Consider the following 19,914-nt stretch of genomic DNA (forward strand, 5'->3'; position numbering starts at 1 on the left):
ATACATAAACCTGAGTACATTCATGAAAGTGGGTGCACATGTCAATGTCATCAGTCAGGCGTGTCTCTGCCAAGGGGGAGAATAGTGGAAATCAAAATTTCTGCTGTGGATTTCAGGGATGGCAGAAATTTCTCCCATGGTTTGTTTGTATCTCAGTGCCAGTCATTCAGTGTATACTGCATGCCCGCTACCTGGCAAGCACTATGTCTGTCATTGGTCTACTGGGGTCTGGGTGGAACGTTAGTGTTTCCGAGAGTGGAAAGTACTACCCACTAGTTCAAAACATATTTATTAAACACATAGCATGTTCTAGACTCTGTGGATGTAGAGATTAATACTCTATCTTAGAGGCTTTGAGAGGTTCTCAGAGTCACTGATTCTGTGGTTTGATGGACTCAGAAATAAACTCTTATGATTTGGTGTATCTCAGAGATATTTCACTGGAGGTTTTGCTAGCATACCATTGATTTGAAAAAAGAAAAACTTGGCTTTCTATAACTATCAAAACGCTATATAGTGTGGAGCACATTTCTGTTGTTTCTATCTAAGAAAACAAGCTCACATCCAGAACCAAGAAGGCAAAGATAGGAAACTTTAGGAATGCCTTAAGAAAAATATCTTCAATCACTTTAGCAAATTTGCTGATGTCTTTTGACCATGAATAAAGACATAATAAAAACTAAGCAGCCCGTAGAAAAGAAATGGCTTTCAGTTCCAGTGGATCTGCTAACAGCAAGCGAGCCATTTAGAATGCTGGCATTTATGATCTTAGTGTGCTCAGCATACAAAGCATTAGAGAGTTGTTTTCATACGATCAGCATAAGCTTCAGTCTTTACAATGATGCTGGACTCAGTTCTGCTGAGAATTCATGTTTATACATTGGCACCTATGATATTTCACTTCATGTTTTTATTTTTATTTTGTTCTTGGAGCAAAGAAGAATGTATCAGGGGCGTGCGTCTTACAAAAGAGAAAATAATCTTGGAAAATAAAAAAAGTTTTTATCATGCTTTATTCTGGGCTTACAGATGCTACCAACAATACTAACTAAAGTATAAAACAGGTGAAGGAACTGGGGAAAGTGGATAATGAGGACTGGAAAATAAGTCAATGCACATAGCACAGGCTCTGTAGTCCTAAAGCTTTGCTGAAGATGAACAATAGTTTCGTCTCTTAGCTTTCTAATAGTGAGTGAAAATAGGGGGAAATGGTCATCCACGTGAACTAGTGTTCATTTGATTGAAATAAAGCAGTTACTAGGGGTAACCATAGCTAACACTGGTTTTGGAGACCAGAGGACTCTTTCTTTCTCTGTGGTTTCTCATAAGAAACGTATGCTGAAATGCAATAAACATCCTCAACAAAGCTGTTATAGTAAATGCAACTATTTCCATGAAGTTTTTTCTTAGGGTGCGCTCCTAATGATGTAATCTAAGAGCAACAAAGTAAAGCAAAATGTAGTGAGAGCATATATTCTGGGGCCAAAAGGATGTGGTCTGGTTTAATCTTCAGAGTTGAAAAGCTCAGTTGGACCCATCTCTAGGTGGGCTGGTCTCTCTGAACAGCGTTTCTCGCAACCAAGATTTGATAGGCGGTGTGTGGCAGCTCAAGGTTACTATTAGAGAAGAGACTTTTGGCCTAGTGCAGATCCACATATGTGAGCACTCCACTGAGCTGGGATGGCTTGGGCACTGTCTTACAAAATCTAAGGAGTCCTGAAGACAGCCCACACCATCACACTCCCCCACAGGGAGAGACCAGTGAGTCCCTGGCACCTGCATATTACCTTACCTGACAAAAGGAACTTTACAGGTATGACTAAAGTAAGGACGTTGAGATAGGGAAGTTATCCTGCATTATTCAGGATAACCCAGTGTCATTACAAGAGTCCTTAAAGGTGGGAGTGGGGCCGGGCGCTGTGACTCATGCCTCTAATCCCAGCGCCTTGGGAGGCCAAGGTGGGCAGATCACCTGAGGTCAGGAGTTCGAGACCAGCCTGACCAACATAGAGAAACCCCATCTCTACTAAAAATACAAAATTAGCTGGGCGTGGTGGTGCATGCCTGCAATCCCAGCTACTCAGGAGGCTGAGGCAGGAGAATCACTTGAACCCAGGAGGCAGAAGTTGCAGCGAGCCGAGATCACGCCATTGCACTCCAGCCTGGATAACAAGAGCAAAACTCCATCTCAAAAAATAAAAAAAACAAAAAATAAAAAAGGTGGGAGTGGGAATCTGAAGAATCAGAGAGAGATTGAGAGAAGCTACACTGCTGGGTCTGATGGAGGAGGAGGCTGTGAACCAAGGACGCAGGTGGCCTCTAGATGCTGGAAGAGGCAGGAAATGGACTGTCCTCTGGAGCTTTCAGAAGGAACACAACCCTGCTAAGACCTTCATTTTAGCCCAGTGAAACCCATTTTGCCCTTCAGACCGCTAGCACTTTAATATCCGAAATCTGTGTTTTGAGCCACTAAGTGTGTGTTAATTTGTTACCACGTACGGGAAACTGATACTACCACTTTCCCTGGGGACTGCCTCTCTCCCTCCCTTTTCATTATGGCCAGCCCACAGAGGCCTGAAGAAAATAAAAGCAGCAAATTGCAGAACTAGGATTCCTACCCCAATTTGGCTGATTCCAACACCTCTTTCCATTCAACAGCCCAAAATGTTAGGAGAGCCAGCCCAGATTCTTTAGTCCGTCATTTAACAAATATTTATTCATCCTCTACCCAGGGCTCAGCATAGATGTTTTCAAGATCCAAAAGACTGGCCCAGGTACACATTTCCTAACTTGATGTCAGTAAGATGACAAAGAAGATTAAACTAGTAATAGCTGGGGCAAAAATTTCCTAAATAGGGTTATGTAAAGTGTGTAGCCCTAATGGCACCAAGACTCCTGAGTTTCATCAAAGGCTGGGATGGGGAATTTGCGGACAGCATGTGAGGAATATCCAACTAAGCTATGGTTTTAAGGAAACTTGAATACAGCATGGAAACGTAATTCAGTCCAGAGCAGGCTACACTCTCACTGGAATTGCCCACTGCCTCCATGCTCTGTCATATCTTTGAGGACATTGTTTTCGTCTGACAATAGCATGACCAGATGGCCCCAAATGGCAATGCTCTTACTAAGATCTTTAGGAAGTGGTTGAAAATTGGCTCACAATCCTTTAAAGGAAAAATAACAGAATAAGTAACAGAACGAGACTCATGTTGGGACCTCAAGAGTTTTGTTGCCAGTCCCATTTAATGAGCCTTGTTGATGAGGCTGCTGTGACTCTGAGCCTCTTGATGCGGGTGTACCCAGTTTCTGGAGAGTGGCATTACTGTTCCTGTGAGGTTATTTGCATTTGTGTCTGATATCTGATGCTTTGTAGTTTTCAGAGTCCTCTTACCTTTATCATCACATCATCTGAGCAGAGATTACTATAGGCAGTGAGCAAGCATCGTTCCCATTTTACAGAAGTGGAAGCTGATGGTTAGAGAAGATGAAGTGAACCTAGGTGCCAGCATGTGCCCCGGCTTCCCGACCCCATTCGATGCTGTCACTGCTTCACCACCCCCAGCCAGACCCTCGAGGGAGATGAGATGCCCCTCTATTCTGTGCCTTTTCAGAAACTGTCTCAGGGAAGATAAGGCAAGATTAGCACTCTCCCCTCCAGCCACTCTGACCTCACTCTACTCAGAACACTCTTTATCTTATGGTGCCTCCTAATGTAATCTGATAGCATCAGAGTAAGCAAAATTTGAAGCTCTGAACTTCGTGCCTTTTCACATGCTGTTTTTTTCTTTCCAAAATGGTATTCTCTCCCAATTCAGATGTCAGATCCTCTGGAAAGCCATGCTGTCCTCTCTTGTCTGGGTAGCCTTAGCCCTTTAATAAAAGCTATAGGAGAATCCTTACAGTCTTTTATTTGTTTATGGTTTGATATGGTTTGGCTGTGTCCCCACCCAAATCTCATTTTGACCTATGGCTCCCATAATTCCCACGTGTTGTGGGAGGGACCCAGTGGGAGGTAATTGAATCATGGAGGCAAGTCTTTCCTATGTTCTTGTGATACTGAATAAGTCTCACAAGATCTGATGGTTTTATAAAGGGGAGTTCCCCTGAACAAGCTCTCTTCCCTGCCACCATGTAAGACATGACTTGCTCCTCCTTTGCCTTCCACCATGATTATGAGGCCTCCTCAGCCATGTGGAACTGTGAGTCCATTAAACCTCTAATTCTTTGTTGCTGTTGTTGTTGAGACAGAGTCTCAATCTGTCACTCAGGCTGGAGTGCTATGGTGCAATCTCAGCTCACTGCAGCCTTCGCCTCCCAGGTTCAAGGGATTCTCATGCCTCAGCCTCCCGAGTAGCTGGGATTACAGGTGCGTGCCACCATGCCCAGCTAATTTTTATATTTTTAGTAGAGATGGGATTTCACCATGTTGGCGAGGCTGTTCTCTAACTCCTGACCTCAGGTGATCCACGTGCCTCAGCCTCCCAAAGTGCTGGGATTACAGGTGTAAGCCACTGCACCTAGCCAAACCCCTTACTCTTTATAAGTTACCCAGTCTTGGGTATTTCTTTATTAACACTGAGAACAGAATAATACATGGTTCATCCTCCCAGCAACATTTCATGGGCAGAGTTATCTACTGAAGGCTGTGTTGTTTGGTAAGAAGAAGCCAGGCAAACTGAATACAGTCTTCAGCTCTGTCATTTAATGGGGGGGTGGGCAGGGGGTGGGTGCAGGGGTGCGGGGGGGACGCTAGACAAAGAACTTAGTTTCTATAAAATGGAAATGGTAACATTTACCTCACGTAAGGATTAAGTGAGAAACAAAGGGCTTAGCAGAATACCTGACATATAATCTATAAATGGTAAGGAGAGAAGATGAGGCAGAGGAGAGAGACAGCAGAAGGGAGGGAGAGGTTTCTTTATATTCATCGTAGTGGGCACATACCAGTGGCTGAATAAATGTTTATTGAATTACTCCTGTCCAAATATTTGATGCAAAAAAGGTACTGCTTCCATGTATGTGTCAAACTCCCTGAGATGATGAGATATTCTGATATTCTTTCCCCAAACCCATAACACCAACTTAATCACGATAAAACATAGTACAAGCCCAAATTGAGGGGAATCTATAAAATACCTGACCAGTCTCCTCAACCCTGTCATGGTAATGAAAACCATAGGAAGACTGAGAAACCGTCACAGACGGGAAGAGACAAAGGAGCTATGACAAATACATGCAAAATGTGGTTTCCTGGACTGAAAAGGGCCATTAATGGAAAAATGGATGGAATCAGAATAAAGTGTGGAGTTTAGTTAACCATTTGGTACCAGTGTTGTTTCTTTAGTTTGGATGTGTACCATAGCACTGTGAGGTTGGCATTAAGGAAGTATGGGCAAAGGGTATCTTGGAAATCTCTGTACTGTCTTTTCCACTTCTCTGTAAAACTAAAGTTATTCCAAGATAAAGAGTTGGAGAGAAACATGGAGAGACAGACTATTTTAGCCAAGGGATTCCATGAAGGCAAATGAGTTTCCAGATTCTTTCACCTCTAAGCATATTATCCACCTCTGCCGTGATGTCGTCTTCGCTTTCCCTACCATAAGGACAGTTTAGAGACAACCTAAAGACAGCTGTATCCTTCTCTAGTCTGGCCCCAATTGCAAGTCACAGGAAGGGCTGGAAGAAGCATCCCTGGATCTCCACCGGGCTCAGATGAGGTTTTCTCGACAGGCATCCAGCTAAGACATTTGGGGAAAACACTAAGCAGGCCGAGAGAAGCTTCTCTGATCACCACAGCCTGGGCTGGACCATCGACCTTGGAAAGGAAAGCAGAGCTTAACTTTCAGATGGAGTTAAATTTGGCAGCCACTCAATGATCAAATTCTATTCATTATGGATGAGGCATTTCCCAGTGTCATTCAAACTGGGAAACGGAACTGGTTCTTACTCTTTTTGTGTCTGGTCCCTACCACGTAGTAAATGCAGTAAATACTTGTGAATCAAAAAGCTGTCACAAGCCATTTTTTTCCTATACTCTAGAAGAGTTATTTGCTCAACTAAGGACAGCCCTGTCAACTGAGTTAATCCCAGGGGGAGGAAATATCATTCCCAGTGATCTTGTAAATTTAAATCCATTAAGCAGTCTTGGGGTTCTCTCAACAGTCTGAATATTCTTCCCAGATTTTTTGGCTGCCTCTGGTGTGTAATATTCATGAAATGAGGTCCCCTTTTCATGGGCCCTGTGGCTGTCCCAGCATCACTCCATCCATCATCCCATGGTCCAGCTATGCTGAGTCCATTTCCTTCAAAGCCCCAACTAGCAGGCAATGCGTGGGATCTCAGAGCTGGAAGGGAATTAAGACATACACGCACTTTTGTCAGTCAAGTACTATGTACTAGGCTCTTCAAATATGCTGTTCATGGCTGGGCGTGGTGGCTCACACCTGTAATCCCAGCACTTTAGGAGGCCAAGGCAGGCGGATCATCTGAGGTCAGGAGTTCGAAACCAGCCTGGCCAACATGGCGAAACCCCATCTCTACTAAAAATACAATAATTAGCTGGGCATGGTGGTGGATGCCTGTAATCCCAGCTACTCGGGAGGCTGAGGCAAGAGAATCACTTGAATCCGGGAGGTGGAGGTCGCAGTGAGCCAAGATAGTGCCATTGCACTCCAGCCTGGGCAACAAGAGCAAAACTCTGTCTCAAGAAAAACCGAAAGCTGCTCATTTAACCTTCCTAAAATCTTCCCTGTTGAATAGTATGTGACAGAGAAGAGAACAGAGTATGAGCTCTAAAGTCAGACTCCTTGGGTTTAGTCCCAGCTCCAGCTTCCTAACCACACTCAGACTCAGTTTCTTCATCTGTACAGTGCGGATGATATTAGTGCCAGCCTTAGGTATTACTTATGAACTTGGGGCAGTGCTTGGCACATGACTAAACACCCGCTGATTTCTGAGACTAAGAGTTTCAGTGTAATTTTCTAGGCTATAATGTTAATTAGTCAGAGGATCCAATTTGAACTCAAATATGGAGAGCTAGAGACTCCCAATTCAGTGCTCTTGACACTACACCACATGGTGGCCTCAGAAACATCTGCACCTCCCTCATTTCTTCGGCCTGTCCCACCATGAGCCCCAGGATAAGGGAGATTTCACTATGGCCAGATACCTGGTCCCCAGGGTCCTGCAATCATGGGAAACAGAACGCCTGAAACTTTAAAGAGAACTAAATGGCTCTATCAGGTCTTTCATGAATAATCAAAGTGATGAGGATTAACTGCATCTGCACATCAGCAAGAAGGGCTGTGGCTGGGGACTCACTGCAGTGATTAAGACCCTCTTTCCCTAACTGCTGACCCTGGGAAACAGACCCTTGCCTTCCGAAATGTCAAGGACATTTCTGAGATATGTTGTGGAACAAGGGCCCCACCTCCCTGCTCCCAGAAATCTCTGATGCCCACAGCACATGACTAGATTCCTCCTATCAGCAAAATGCCTTAGGTTAAAAAATATATAGATCTAAAACACCTCTCCAAGCCATGTCTATTGCTGAAAAAGCATCACTCATTCTTTATTTTAATTGTTTTTATCTCCTTGACAGTAAATCATGATTGGCTCAAATGAACTAACTTTATTATAAATATTGTACAGGTGAATTTGGCCTCTGTGACAGGATTTATTCATGCAATATTCGTTGAATAACTATATAAGCTCAGGAAGACAGAAGAGCTAAAGTAGATTGAGCTCAATAATTTCCATACATTGTCTATAAGAGACTATGGCATCTCATTTTAACAGAGGAAACTGAGACACAGAGAGGTTAAGTAACTTATTCCAGGTCACACAGCTATAGAGAGGAAGAGCTGGCATGTGAACTCTCTTTGAATACAGAGCCCATGTTTTTAAGTGCTAGGCTGTGGTGACAGGTAGGCAGTGCTGAAAGAAGCCGTGCCTCTGCCTAGGGTGAGATGAAATGGATTTCACTCCACGGGTCTTATTGGTGGACTTTCCCCTCCATGAGTTGAGGACAGCCTGAGGTTTCCCAGGAGCTGAGGAAGTGGGGAGGATCTTTAGTTGACACAGCTGATCTCTCAAGGGGTCAGGCAGATTTGGTGCTTGGAACTACCTTGATGTTAACTATCTGCCTGAAATTAAACCCCAGGCTCCCATGTTCATAAATTAAACCTCAGGCTGCTGTGTCCATAAATTAAACCTCAAGTTGCTGCGTCTGTGAAATTAAACCTCAGGGCTCCTGTGTCCATGAAATTAAACCTCAGGCTGCTGTGTCCATGAAATTAAACCTCAGGCTGCTGCATCTATGAAATTAAACCTCAGGCTCCTGTGTCCATGCAATTAAACCTCAGGCTGCTGTGTCCATAAATTAAAACTCAGGCTCCTGTGTCCACGCAATTAAACCTCAGGCTGCTGTGTCCATGAAATTAAACCTCAGGCTCCTGTGTCCATGCAATTAAACCTCGGGCTGCTGCATCTATGAAATTAAACCTCAGGCTGCTGTGTTTATAAATTAAACTTCAGGCTATTGTGTTCATGAAGGCAGGGATGGTGTGAACACTTCATCTCCTGTATCCCAACCACTGAGCTCAGTACCCAGCACATTGCTGCTACTTCAGAAATGTTTGTAGAAGAAATGAAAGAATCAAGGGAAAGAAGACAGAAAAGGGCCATAACCAGCAGTATGTACGTTATAAAAATGGTATGAAACTTTAGGTTCCAGATTCTGGAATCAGAGCTGGTTTTCATGCCAACTTCTCTGGTTTCCAGGTGAGAGACCTTGAGTAAGTACTTTAACTTCCTTGGACTTTATTTTTTCATCTGTAAAGAACAGGTCTTATATCTATTGTATCCTTATTAAATGGCATTTTGAAAAGGGGATCTTGTAATGGACTTAGAGGTTCCCTGGCACATATTCAAATGTTATCTGGAATTATTCCTATTATATCATTATTATCATTGTCTCATTAGATGATGTTACACAACGACACTTTGGCATTTACAGCCAAAAGCAAACAGGTTAGGCTGACAGTTGAAACCTAGAGGTAGAGGCAAAGAAAGCCAATCTCAGCTCCCTTGGTCTATCTTCCCTGATAGCCGCTGCTCCATGCTCTCATGAACTGGTGAGACTGTCTCAAGCCCCTTTCCAAACATTGCTTTCCTTGACCACATATGAAATAATTGGACTTTAGGGAAAATTTAGCTCTACAGTTCTGGCCGCTTGGATACATGCTGAGAACTCCAAACACAGGGACTTCTCTTGGCTGGGTTTATATGACTCTGGGGACCCGTCCACTTTCCCAGCGACATACCCAAAAGGCCACAGTTGCTTTTATTATTGCCTTTATTAAGAAGAAAAATCACTTCAGTTGGGCAAGGGAGGTGTGTAGCAAGAAGCAGCCTCATTGCCTTTGAGGCGCGTGGTCTCTGTACTTAGCGACCCCCACCAGGCTGTCGGCCCTGGCGCCTCCATCACCCAGGCTGACCACTGGTCACTGTGATTGTGTTCATTTTGCAGCTCACGTCATGGCAAATTTGTCGGTTTCCCTTTTCCTTGCACTCAGTCCCCTACTCTCAACATGCCTGGGCATCCAACTCCACGACAGGATAGAGAGATGAAATCTGAGCACTCCCTGCCCCTCAGACAAGCTTTGTCCCTCTCCCCATCCCACCCCAACAAACTGATCTATACTTCGTGTCTCCTTCCCTTTCCCCCCTCCTTTGCCTCCCTGCCTCTCTCTGTTCCTTTGTCTTGTTGTCCATTTTCATCTCTCTCTCCCTTTTTTCTTTCTCTGTGTTTGTCTCCCTTCCTCTCTTTTCCGTTTCCTTCTCTCCTTCCTTTCTTCTTTTTTTCTTATTTCTTTCCTTCTTCTTTTCCTTCTCTCTTTCTCTCCTTCCTCCCTTCCTCCTTCTCTTTGTCACCTTTATTCTCTTTCTCTCCACTCCCCACCCCCATCTCTTTCTTTCAGCATCTGTCAAGTACAAGCCCGGGGGGTAACTGTGTTGGTCTCTGGGTATTCCATAGTGAGCAAATTCAGGTCTCATCCCATATTCCTGAAGCCTGCAGTCCTGTGGATATGATACAGACTTATAAAGAGGCACATTAGTCATCGATGGCAGTGGTGATTGGTACTAGAGGGAGGAGTAAAAGCTGCCGCAGAACATGAGGATGTAAGCGCCTGGTCTAGAGGACCCAAGATGACTGTGCTCAGGGACTAAACTGAGGACTGATGTCTGAAGGAGGAGGAGGAAATGGGAGGTGAAGGGAATGAAGGGGGAAAGGATAGAGTGTTTTAAGAATGGGTGATAACACGGCCGGGCGTGGTGGCTCATGCCTGTAATCCCAGCACTTTGGGAGGCCGAGACAGGCGGATCATGAGGTCAGGAGATCAAGACCTTCCTGGCCAACACGGTGAAACACCGTCTCTACTAAAAATACAAAAAAAATTAGCCAGGCGTGTGGTGGGTGCCTGTAGTTCCAGCTACTCGGGAGGCTGAGGCAGGAGAATGGCATGAACCCAGGAGGCAGAGCTTTCAGTGAGCCGAGATTGCGCCACTGCACTCCAGCCTGGGCGACAGAGAGTTACTCCATCTCAATAAAAGAGTGGGCAACAACATGAGACCTGGGCATTTGACAAACTGACCAGAGTATGATAAGTGAGAAGGAGAATAGAGAAAAACGACAGTAAGTGATTGGGTGGTACACAACCTTGGGGCGGGGTCAGCAATCTGTGTTGCCATGAGCCCTCCAGGAGACTCTAATGCGTGCTCAAGTTTGAGAACCACTGATGCAGAGCACTTGGAACAGAACCAGATGTTCAGCAATTCAATAAGAATTCAATATCACCGTCATTGCATGCAGGGGCTTTAGAACATGCAAAGCACATTAAATATGGAGTTAAAGAATGTGTTGTTACTCATGTCAATCCCCGAATGAGTGTATGTTCACTTATGTCTACGATGGCATAGAGGTAAGAGTCTTTGGGTTGAGACTGACCTACGTTTGCATCTTAGCTTCCGCACCTTGCTGGGTGATCTTAATCAGCTGCTTCATCTCTCTAAGACTCAGTTTCCTCATGTGTAAAACTGGCAAATCATCTCCCCTCCCAAGGTTGCTGTGAAGTTTAATGAGATAATCTATGCAATCATTAGCTCTCCAAGAGAGCCTGCAGTGAATGGTGCCGGTGATTATGCCAATATCATGCCCTACATCAGAGATAATAGGTAACAGAATCATTATCTTGTACATGCTTTAGTGTTTGCTCATACAAGCAGATGGGCAGTCCAGCATATTAGGTGGGGAGGCAGGTAGTCAGGGAAGTCCTCGTAAAAGAGCCCATGTGAATGATTATTTCAAAATCTTTCAAAACTAAACCTATGACCTCTTCCCCTTTTAAACATCTCTGCATGCTGGCCCAGCTGGTGGAAGGGCTGACCTCTCTCTGTAGCATAAAGCCAGTAGTTAGAGTATCAGGAGCATTCCATGGTGTAAAATAACAAGAAAAACAACCCATAAAGAGTATCTAGATGCTCTTCATCTTCCTCAGTTTCTTTTTTATTTTGTGTCTATAAAATCTGTCTGGCATTCAGATCTGTGCTCCTCATCCTGGGAACATTCATTTGGTTTTGCATCTCAGAAGAAAACACTACAGACCAGTTGTATTTGTAAAATACACCACAACTTAGTGATGAATATGTTTACTCCCATGGTAGGAGAATGCAGTGGTCAGGGCTCTGGACTTGGCACATATGGGTTTGACTCCTGGCGCTGCTATTTGATGATTGTGGGACCTGGGGCACATTCCTTCACCTCTCGAAGTCTCAGCTTCCTCATTTGTAAACACTCATTTAATGCATAGGATCTAGAATGTAATGCATACTTAGCTATTTTTAACTGTAATATTGGAAATCATCTTATTACACAATCCAGCATGGATTTCAGAAGGCAGATATTCAAATTACGTAAGCATGGTTGTTGCACACTTTTTTCAGTCCTCTTCATCTTAAGGGTTACAGTAACTTTAGCTTCAAACCTTAAGCAAGCTACGTGGATTTAAAAGTTAACTATTAAGTCAAATGGCCTTGTATGCACCAATAACATGTCATTTTTTTGTTTGTTTGAGGCAGAGTCTTGCTGTGTTGCCCGGGCTGGAGTGTAGTAGTGGAATCATGGCTCACAGCAGTCTCAGCCTTCTGGGCTCAAACAATCCTCCCACCTCAGCCTCCCAAGTAACTGAGACTGCAGGCTCATGCCACCATCCCTGGTAATTTTTTAAAACTTTTTGGTGAGATGGGAACTCACTATTTGGTCCAGGCTGGTCTTGAACTCCTGAGCTCATGCAATCCTCCTGCCTTGGCCTCCCAAAGTGCCAGGAATTAAAGGCATGAGCCACCACACCTGGCCAATAATACGTTTTTTTATGAGCATTTAGAAATGTTCTCATCGGGCAGGAACTCTCTCATCGGGCAGGAATGCCCAGGTGTATTTCCTCCTTGTTGACCCATTACACATGACAGATTGTCACCCTCCTACTGGTAGTCATGGGACACTGGAAGCATAAATTACTGCCTCCTCTTCTCTTTCACAAATGTCAGCCTTTGTCCACGCTACAGGAATGTCCTCTATGTCAAAGAGCTGACAATTCCGTCAAGATATCGCCCTGTCTCCTGGAAACTGCTTTTTAGAGTGGGCTTCATTGTTCTGACAGAGGTAGAAAGGTGTGGGCTTCCTGCACGTTTGAAAAAGCCTGGAAACTGGGGCTCTACATGGGGTTGGAACATGGTGGCAAAATGCGAGTCTCAACTCATGCAAGGAAAAGCCTGGACTGCACTTTTTCTGAAAGACTCAGTGGCATCTAAGCCTGTGTCCATCGGGAGAGGCTACCAAGGGCTTTCAAAATCAGTCTGGTTGCTCTTTTCCAAGGAGAAAGTCTAAAAACTCTTCCTGGGCCCAAATGAACCTGACAGTCATTTGAAACAGACTCCTGTAGATCTATAGATGGGTGCCCGCTCTGTGTCTGGCCCTGTACAAGCCCCTGCAGAGACGAAATGGGTAAGACACAGTGCTTGCATTGAGAGGGCTCCCAGTTCTCTGGAGGAGACCAACAAGCAACTAAATATGTGCATGGAGTGTGGAGTCTGCAATGACAGAACCAACGAAAGTCATTCACAGGAAAAAAATGATGAATTCCTGTGCGGAGTTGGGAATGATAGGTGAGCAGAGTTCTTAAACAGGAATTTTCCAGGAAGCCAAGAAACATGGCACAAGAGCCCAGGAGAACATGATCCTTTGAGAGAGCTGCAAGTATTGGGTATGGCCAAAGCCAGGGGCAGGTGGTGATAAGTGAGATAGGCAGCTAGAAATAAATCACGAGGGCGCTGGTTCTTCCTGTAATGTCAGTATTCTAAAACACTTCTACTCTCCCTACTCCCAGCTCCACAAATTGAGTTTTATTCGTAACTCCTTGGGTGGATAAATTGATGGATGGAATGAATTCCAAGATAATACCAACTAGCAATTTTTCAAATTTTACCATGTAAATTTGTATGCATAATATATATGTAAAATTAAGCAAGGAAATGTATTTTTCCACGTTCCATTTTTGACAAGCATGCTGCTCAGTGCTTTGTATTCGTTATTTTATTTCTGCTCACAACTCTGTGAGGTATAGTGTATTCTCATCAACTCATTTTGAGTTTTAAAAACTCAGAACTTACTGAAATAAAGCCAGTCACCCAAAGTCACACGATTGGCAAAGATGAAGGTAGAATTCACACTCAAATGGGTCCTTCTCAAATCCTGTGTTTTAAGCCACAAAGATAGGTCAGGAAATGAGAAAGGAGACAGCAGGTATGGGTCTACCCATCTGCTCATTGCCTCTGCCCACTTAACTATTTTGGGAGCATCAAGGTGACCTTGCTATGGGCTGTCTTTTTCAATCGTCTATAGGGTCATGTTGGCCTCTGAGAAGCCAGCCGGGCAGTGGGAGGGCAGGGGTGAAGCTCATGGGGCTGGCAGGGTGGTGAGGATGCACCAAGATGCCCCAGCTTAAAGAGGTGAACACATAACTCCCAGATCTCCAGAGCCCCAACAGAAGGTTGATCCCCAGGAGAGATGCTGGATTTAGCAAATACAAATTGTATCTGGCAAACCTTGCTTCCCAGGAACCCCTGAGTTCTCCCACAGAAAGTTCTAAACCTTCCAGGGAATTAATTACACCAGTGAGGCCGAAAGCCAGGATTTGAGTTGATTAGGAGATACGTCCAGTCAGGAATGCATTAAGAACGGGAAATATTTTAAGCTTCAAGAGCAGCAGCTAAAAGGAGCCCTGTTGTCTCGAGCCCATCCCCACAATGAGAAAAAGGCTGTGTGCTCAGTGCCAGATCTGGACCCCCCTTCACGGGGCCAAACAGAGGCCAGTCTACTCCCTGTCCCTTATATAAACTGGCCCCTGATAAAAACTGGTCTAATATTTGCATACAACCTATGCTCACTCAGGGTCCCTCCCCAGCCACACGACCCCTCAGCATGGGGAGACAATTAGGCCCGGAGGTCTGGGCTTGTGGAGGAGGACCAGCGGGGAGACCAAACTGCCTCTGCCTTCCTCTGCCAGAGAGAGCAGGAGACAGGTGGTGGACCTTATTGGGCCACCCAGCAGATCTTTATTGAGCATGTACTACGTGCCAGGTGGCATGCTAGGTATCTGGAATGCGATGGCAAACAAAATAGTCACTGTCCTCAAGGACCGTCTGTAAGGGAGAGAGGCACATAACTATACAGCAGACAAATATATACACACACACACATATACATACTATACACATAGTATGTGTGTATAAATAAGATGTAGCCAGCCCTTATATCATGGGTTTCAAATCTGTGGATTCAGCCAACCACAGGTCAAAAGTATTTTTGAAAATGGATAGTTGCATCTGTACTAAACAGGTACAGACTTTTTCCTTGTCATTATTCCCTAAACAATACAGTATAGCGCTTATGTACATAGCATTTACATTGTGCTAAGTATTATAAGTAATCTAGGATGATTTAAAGTATACAGGAAGATGTGCATAGGTTATATGTAAATATTACACAAGATTATTTTTTATTTTTTTAATTTTTTCTGAGATGGAGTCTTGCTCTGTTGCACAGATTGGAGTGCAGTGGCGCGATCTCAGCTCCCTACAACCTCTGCCTCCCAGGTTCAAGTGCTTCTCATGCCTCAGCCTCCCTGAGTAACTGGGACTACAGGTGCCCGCCACCACGCCTGGCTACTTTTTGTATTTTTATTAGAAATGAGGTTTCACTATGTTGGCCAGACTGGTCTCAAACTCCTGATCTCAGGTGATCCGGCCGTGTTAGCCTCCCAAAGTGCTGGGATGACACCGCGCCTGGCCTACCAGTTTATATCAGAGACTTGAACACCTGTAGATTTTGGTATCTTGGTATCCAGGGCTCCTGGAACCAATCGCACAAGGATACCGGGGATGGCTATATATACACACAAACATATACACATACATGTGATAAGTGTGTGTGTGCGTGTGTGTGTGTATATATATATATATAACACATACGTATGAAAGGATCAAGATGCTATCAAAGTGAATATCAGGCGGAGAGACCTACTGCACATTAAATCATCAAAGATGTCTTCACTGAGTGGGTGACATTTAGGCAGAGACAAGGAGGCAGTTATGTGAAAAGCAGGAAGAAAGCACTTTGCAAGGCTTTTGGAAATTGCAAACATCCCAGGCAGGACTTGCCATCAAGATTAAGTCATTGGAAGAGGATTTTCTTCCTAGTCGCAGAGCTTGCTTGCTAAGATGTAGCCTCCTGGCCACTGGGCTGTGTAGCAGACACAGCCATATTCTCGTCCCTGAGGTCAGCGCTGACAGTGTCCATTCACACAGGCAGATGCCAGCAGCTCTGCCTGAGGTTGTGTCCTGGTTTGCAATTTGGCCCACGCTCAGGCAGGTTGCAAGAGTCCTGACTGAATGCCACAGGAGCATCCCTAAGCAGGTGCGGGATGAGAGTGGGGGATACGTTCCTGAGCGTGCTCTCCCTCCATGGGACAGTTAGGAGGGGTGTTCTATGTCACCTCTCAGAGGGACCCCACTAGAACACAGCTTTGTTGTTGTCAGGGGTAAGCCACTTTGTAGGCTTTCCTCCCGTCGATGCCTCACCACCCTAACTCGTTCATCTTACTTCCTGAGACCCATCCCAGCTAAACTGCATGCACCCACATTTTTACTCTAGGGGCCACTTTTGGGGAAAGTCAAACCCTCTGAAAAAGTCTTTGACGATCAGGCAAGATGAACACAAACACCTCTCCTCATAATCCCCTCCCCCAGTCGCTTTTTCTTCAGCCCGGCCTGTCCGCTCATCGTCTCCATGTAATTCTGCACTGTCCAACCTTCCACCGGGAGAGCCATGCTAGCTCCCCTTGTTCCTCTGCCTGGCAAGTTTCTATTCACCATTTAAACATCACTTCCTCTTGGAAGCCCCTCCCACTCTTCTGCCTCTATGCCGTCTACATTATCTTCCTGATATTACCCTTATTAGATTCATCTATCTGTGCATCCATCCATCCAGCAACTATGCATTAACTGCCTGTATATCCCAGGCACTAATATGTGCAATTATCCCAGGTCTCCCTGTGCTAGAGGGGTCTTCTTGAAATCAGAATGGGCCTTAGCATCTCTGTGTTTCCACCACATACCACAGGGTCTGGAATGGAGTGGGGGCTTGGCAAGTGTTGGATCAAATCAAATGGATGAACTTTACCTATCCTATGTAGTGATAATGACATTCTTAATTACACAAGGGGAGGATACATTAGTATGTAGAGTAAATGAGTACATTATCATCAAAATGTGAGCTACATGTAGACACAGTTTCATGACTGAAAACAGCTTGTAAGCCATTATGCCAGTGACTGTGTTTGATTTCCCAATACCAAAGCAGGAACAGCCCCAGCAGGTTCCACTTGATCCCTCCGTGAACCACAGTGACAGAAATTCTTGCTTTACTGCCCCAAATATTTTCTTTAGAATTTTACTGAACCCTTTGACCTCACGATTTCATACTGGTAGGGCTGCCATATACTAATAAAAGACAGGATGCAACCTTCACTACTGGCAATATCTTCTAAAGAGATAACCAGAGAGTTAGTCAAACAGCCAGCCAGTCACTATGCAAACACTGAGCATCAGCAGTTCTTGCAGCAATGAGTTAGACACAAAGTATACAGTCATAGGTAAGATGGACTTAGACTCTGTCTTCTGAAACTTAGAATCAAAGATATGTATACAAAAATCTTCACTGAAATACAGTGTATAATAGTTTAACACCGTAATTTCTTGTAAGATAGTTGGTTAAAAGGAATTGTAGTACATCTAGATAATAAAATATTCCATAGCCATTCAAAATGGGGGTGTTAAATAATTTGTCATGGCCCACAATAATGCTCACAATGTGAGTTTAGAAAGAAAAAGATAATCAGGGTATGTAGTGGTGTATTCAGTGTGATTCCAATTCTGTGGATTAAAAAAATATTGATAATACATATTAGAAAACTACTGTAACAGAATAAGCCAAATTATTTAGAGTGTTTATCTCTGAGATATGGCATTATAGTTGACATTTTTATAGTTTTCTGTATTTTCCAAATTTCATGATTTACAATGGCATAAACACGTTGCTTTCGTAATAATACTTTTTATAAGAGCTTAGTAAAAGTTGGAGTAGGTCCTTCTGCAAAATGCAGCATTTCATTCTCTGATGTTTATGTGTATCAGGAGAACTTACTAATATGTTCACAGTTTTTGCTGCTCTTGGAAAAGTAATTGCTTTCAGTCATGCCAAGAGCTTTTTGAGAATGAGAAAGCAGGGGAAAAAAAACCTCTTAAACTGTGACTTATGTGCCTTTAACTTCTTTTGTTGATTGTGACCTGCAACCACTAAATAGTGGCCAAAAGCAGTGGGTGTAGGAGAGGTGGAAGGGAGACAGAAACCAAACCAATCACCTCTCCCTCGGTCTTCCCATGCTTCTGATGTATAAGCCTGTGGTCCTGGAAAGGTGTTGCCCTCATCCTATGCTAACTGTGCACTTCAAAACTTTGGCAAAGTGGACCACCATATTTTAACCCATGTGTACATTTCATTTTTGGTACAACTGAGTATGCATGTCTTGCCTGTCCATCAGAGTGTGGACATGATAGAGCTCAAAAAAGCAGTGTAACGTGCAATACCGCTGCTGTGAGTACTAAATTGAGGCTGTTGCCTGAGGAAGATCACCCTTTTACTGGACCATGTAAGACATTTGTCTTCTGCACGCGCATCAAAAGAGCCAAGTCAGACAACTAAGAAGTTCTAAAGTCAAGTGGCAAAACTAAGTGTCAATGTAGAGACTGTGAGATACTGTTATGCTGTGGTTGTGAATGGCAATGTAATCTCTCCTAAGTTTTTAGTGTTATTTGAATTTATCAGTCAAGTGTGCTACCCAAAATTGTGTTATACAAAAGTAGGCTGTGAACAAAGAAATATCAGGAACTGCTGATGTCCAAGTGGAAGGAGATGGTTCTGCTGTGCCACGTGGAAGAGGGTTATCACCTTCCAGGCCACCGTCCCCTGGATGTAGTGCCATTTGCCAAAGAGAAGAGTTGAAGGGATTAAACATGCTCAGATTGGAAAAGAGAAGATCCACGATGCAGGAGCGTGGTGGAAATATCAACAGGGAGTAAGAAGGGATATGACACATAGAAGCCTATAGTTTTTTGTGTCATGCTTCCTAAGAGCAAAATTTACAGGAAGGCTGAGGATAGCATATTATAAATAAGACCTTCTAACAATTAGAGGTACCTCAAAATAGAACCGGCTGACGAGAGAGGCAATTAGTGCACCATTTCCGCCTTATTAGTTTTCATCCTGGAAATATTACAGGAGGAAGCTGAGTCAGGAAGCTCCTCCTGCACCAGGTAGGAGGTTGGAGTGGATGACTCATGGATATTTTAGGTCCTAAGAGTCTCCAGAGCTGTGTTTTCAATGCTCTTCATGTTGCCTCCATCTTGGTCCCCCATGTGGGATTGCCCCATGTGGGACCATGCCTGGTCCATGATCTTGTTAGAGAGACAGGTAAGGAGCTGATGTCCTTACCATTAATATTAGCTGCTGCCAGGCAGGGTGTTAAGCCCTTACTGGGGCCATCTCCTTCACTCCTTACACCCACCTTCAGGAGGCACCAATACCGTGCACATGGGCAAAAACAAAAGTTCTGAATGCTTAGGTGATTTGCCCAATGCCAGCTATCTAGTAAATGTGATCAGGGGTACTTCCACAGGTGGTCTGCCTCTAGAACATGCCACCTTGTGTTCCTAGAACCTACCCAGCATAGGGCACTGTTCACAATAGCAAAGACTTGGAACCCACCCAAGTGCCCATCAATGATAGACTAGATAAAGAAAATGTGGCACATATATGCCATGGAATACTATGCAGCCATAAAAAAGGATGAATTCATGTCCTTTGTATGGACATGGATGAAGTTGGAAACCATCATTCTTGACAAACTAACACAAGAACAGAAAACCAAACACCACGTGTTCTCATTCATAAGTGAGAGTTTAACAATGAGAACACATGGACACAGGGAGGGGAATATCACACACCGTGGCCTGTCAGGGGGTGGGGGGCTAGGGGAGGGAGAGCATTAGGAGAAATATCTAATGTAGATGATGGGTTGGTGGGTGCAGCAAGCCACCATGGCACGTGTATACCTATGTAACAAACCTCCACGTTCTGCACGTATATCCCAGAACTTAAAGTATAATAATAAAAAAAGTTGGGCCGGGCGCGGTGGCTCAAGCCTGTAATCCCAGCACTTTGGGAGGCCGAGACGG

At 44.3% G+C, this 19,914-nt stretch overlaps 1 protein-coding gene across 2 annotated transcripts in view; it reads left to right on the forward strand.

Moving 5' to 3' along the window:
• Nucleotides 1–19,914, forward strand: part of VAT1L (vesicle amine transport 1 like) — a 202,636-nt gene that overhangs the window by 37,722 nt on the left and 145,000 nt on the right. The gene's annotated exons all lie outside the window — the stretch shown is intronic.

Source organism: Theropithecus gelada, chromosome 20 (genome assembly GCF_003255815.1).
Source record: "Theropithecus gelada isolate Dixy chromosome 20, Tgel_1.0, whole genome shotgun sequence".
NCBI classification, from domain to species: Eukaryota; Metazoa; Chordata; class Mammalia; order Primates; family Cercopithecidae; genus Theropithecus; species Theropithecus gelada.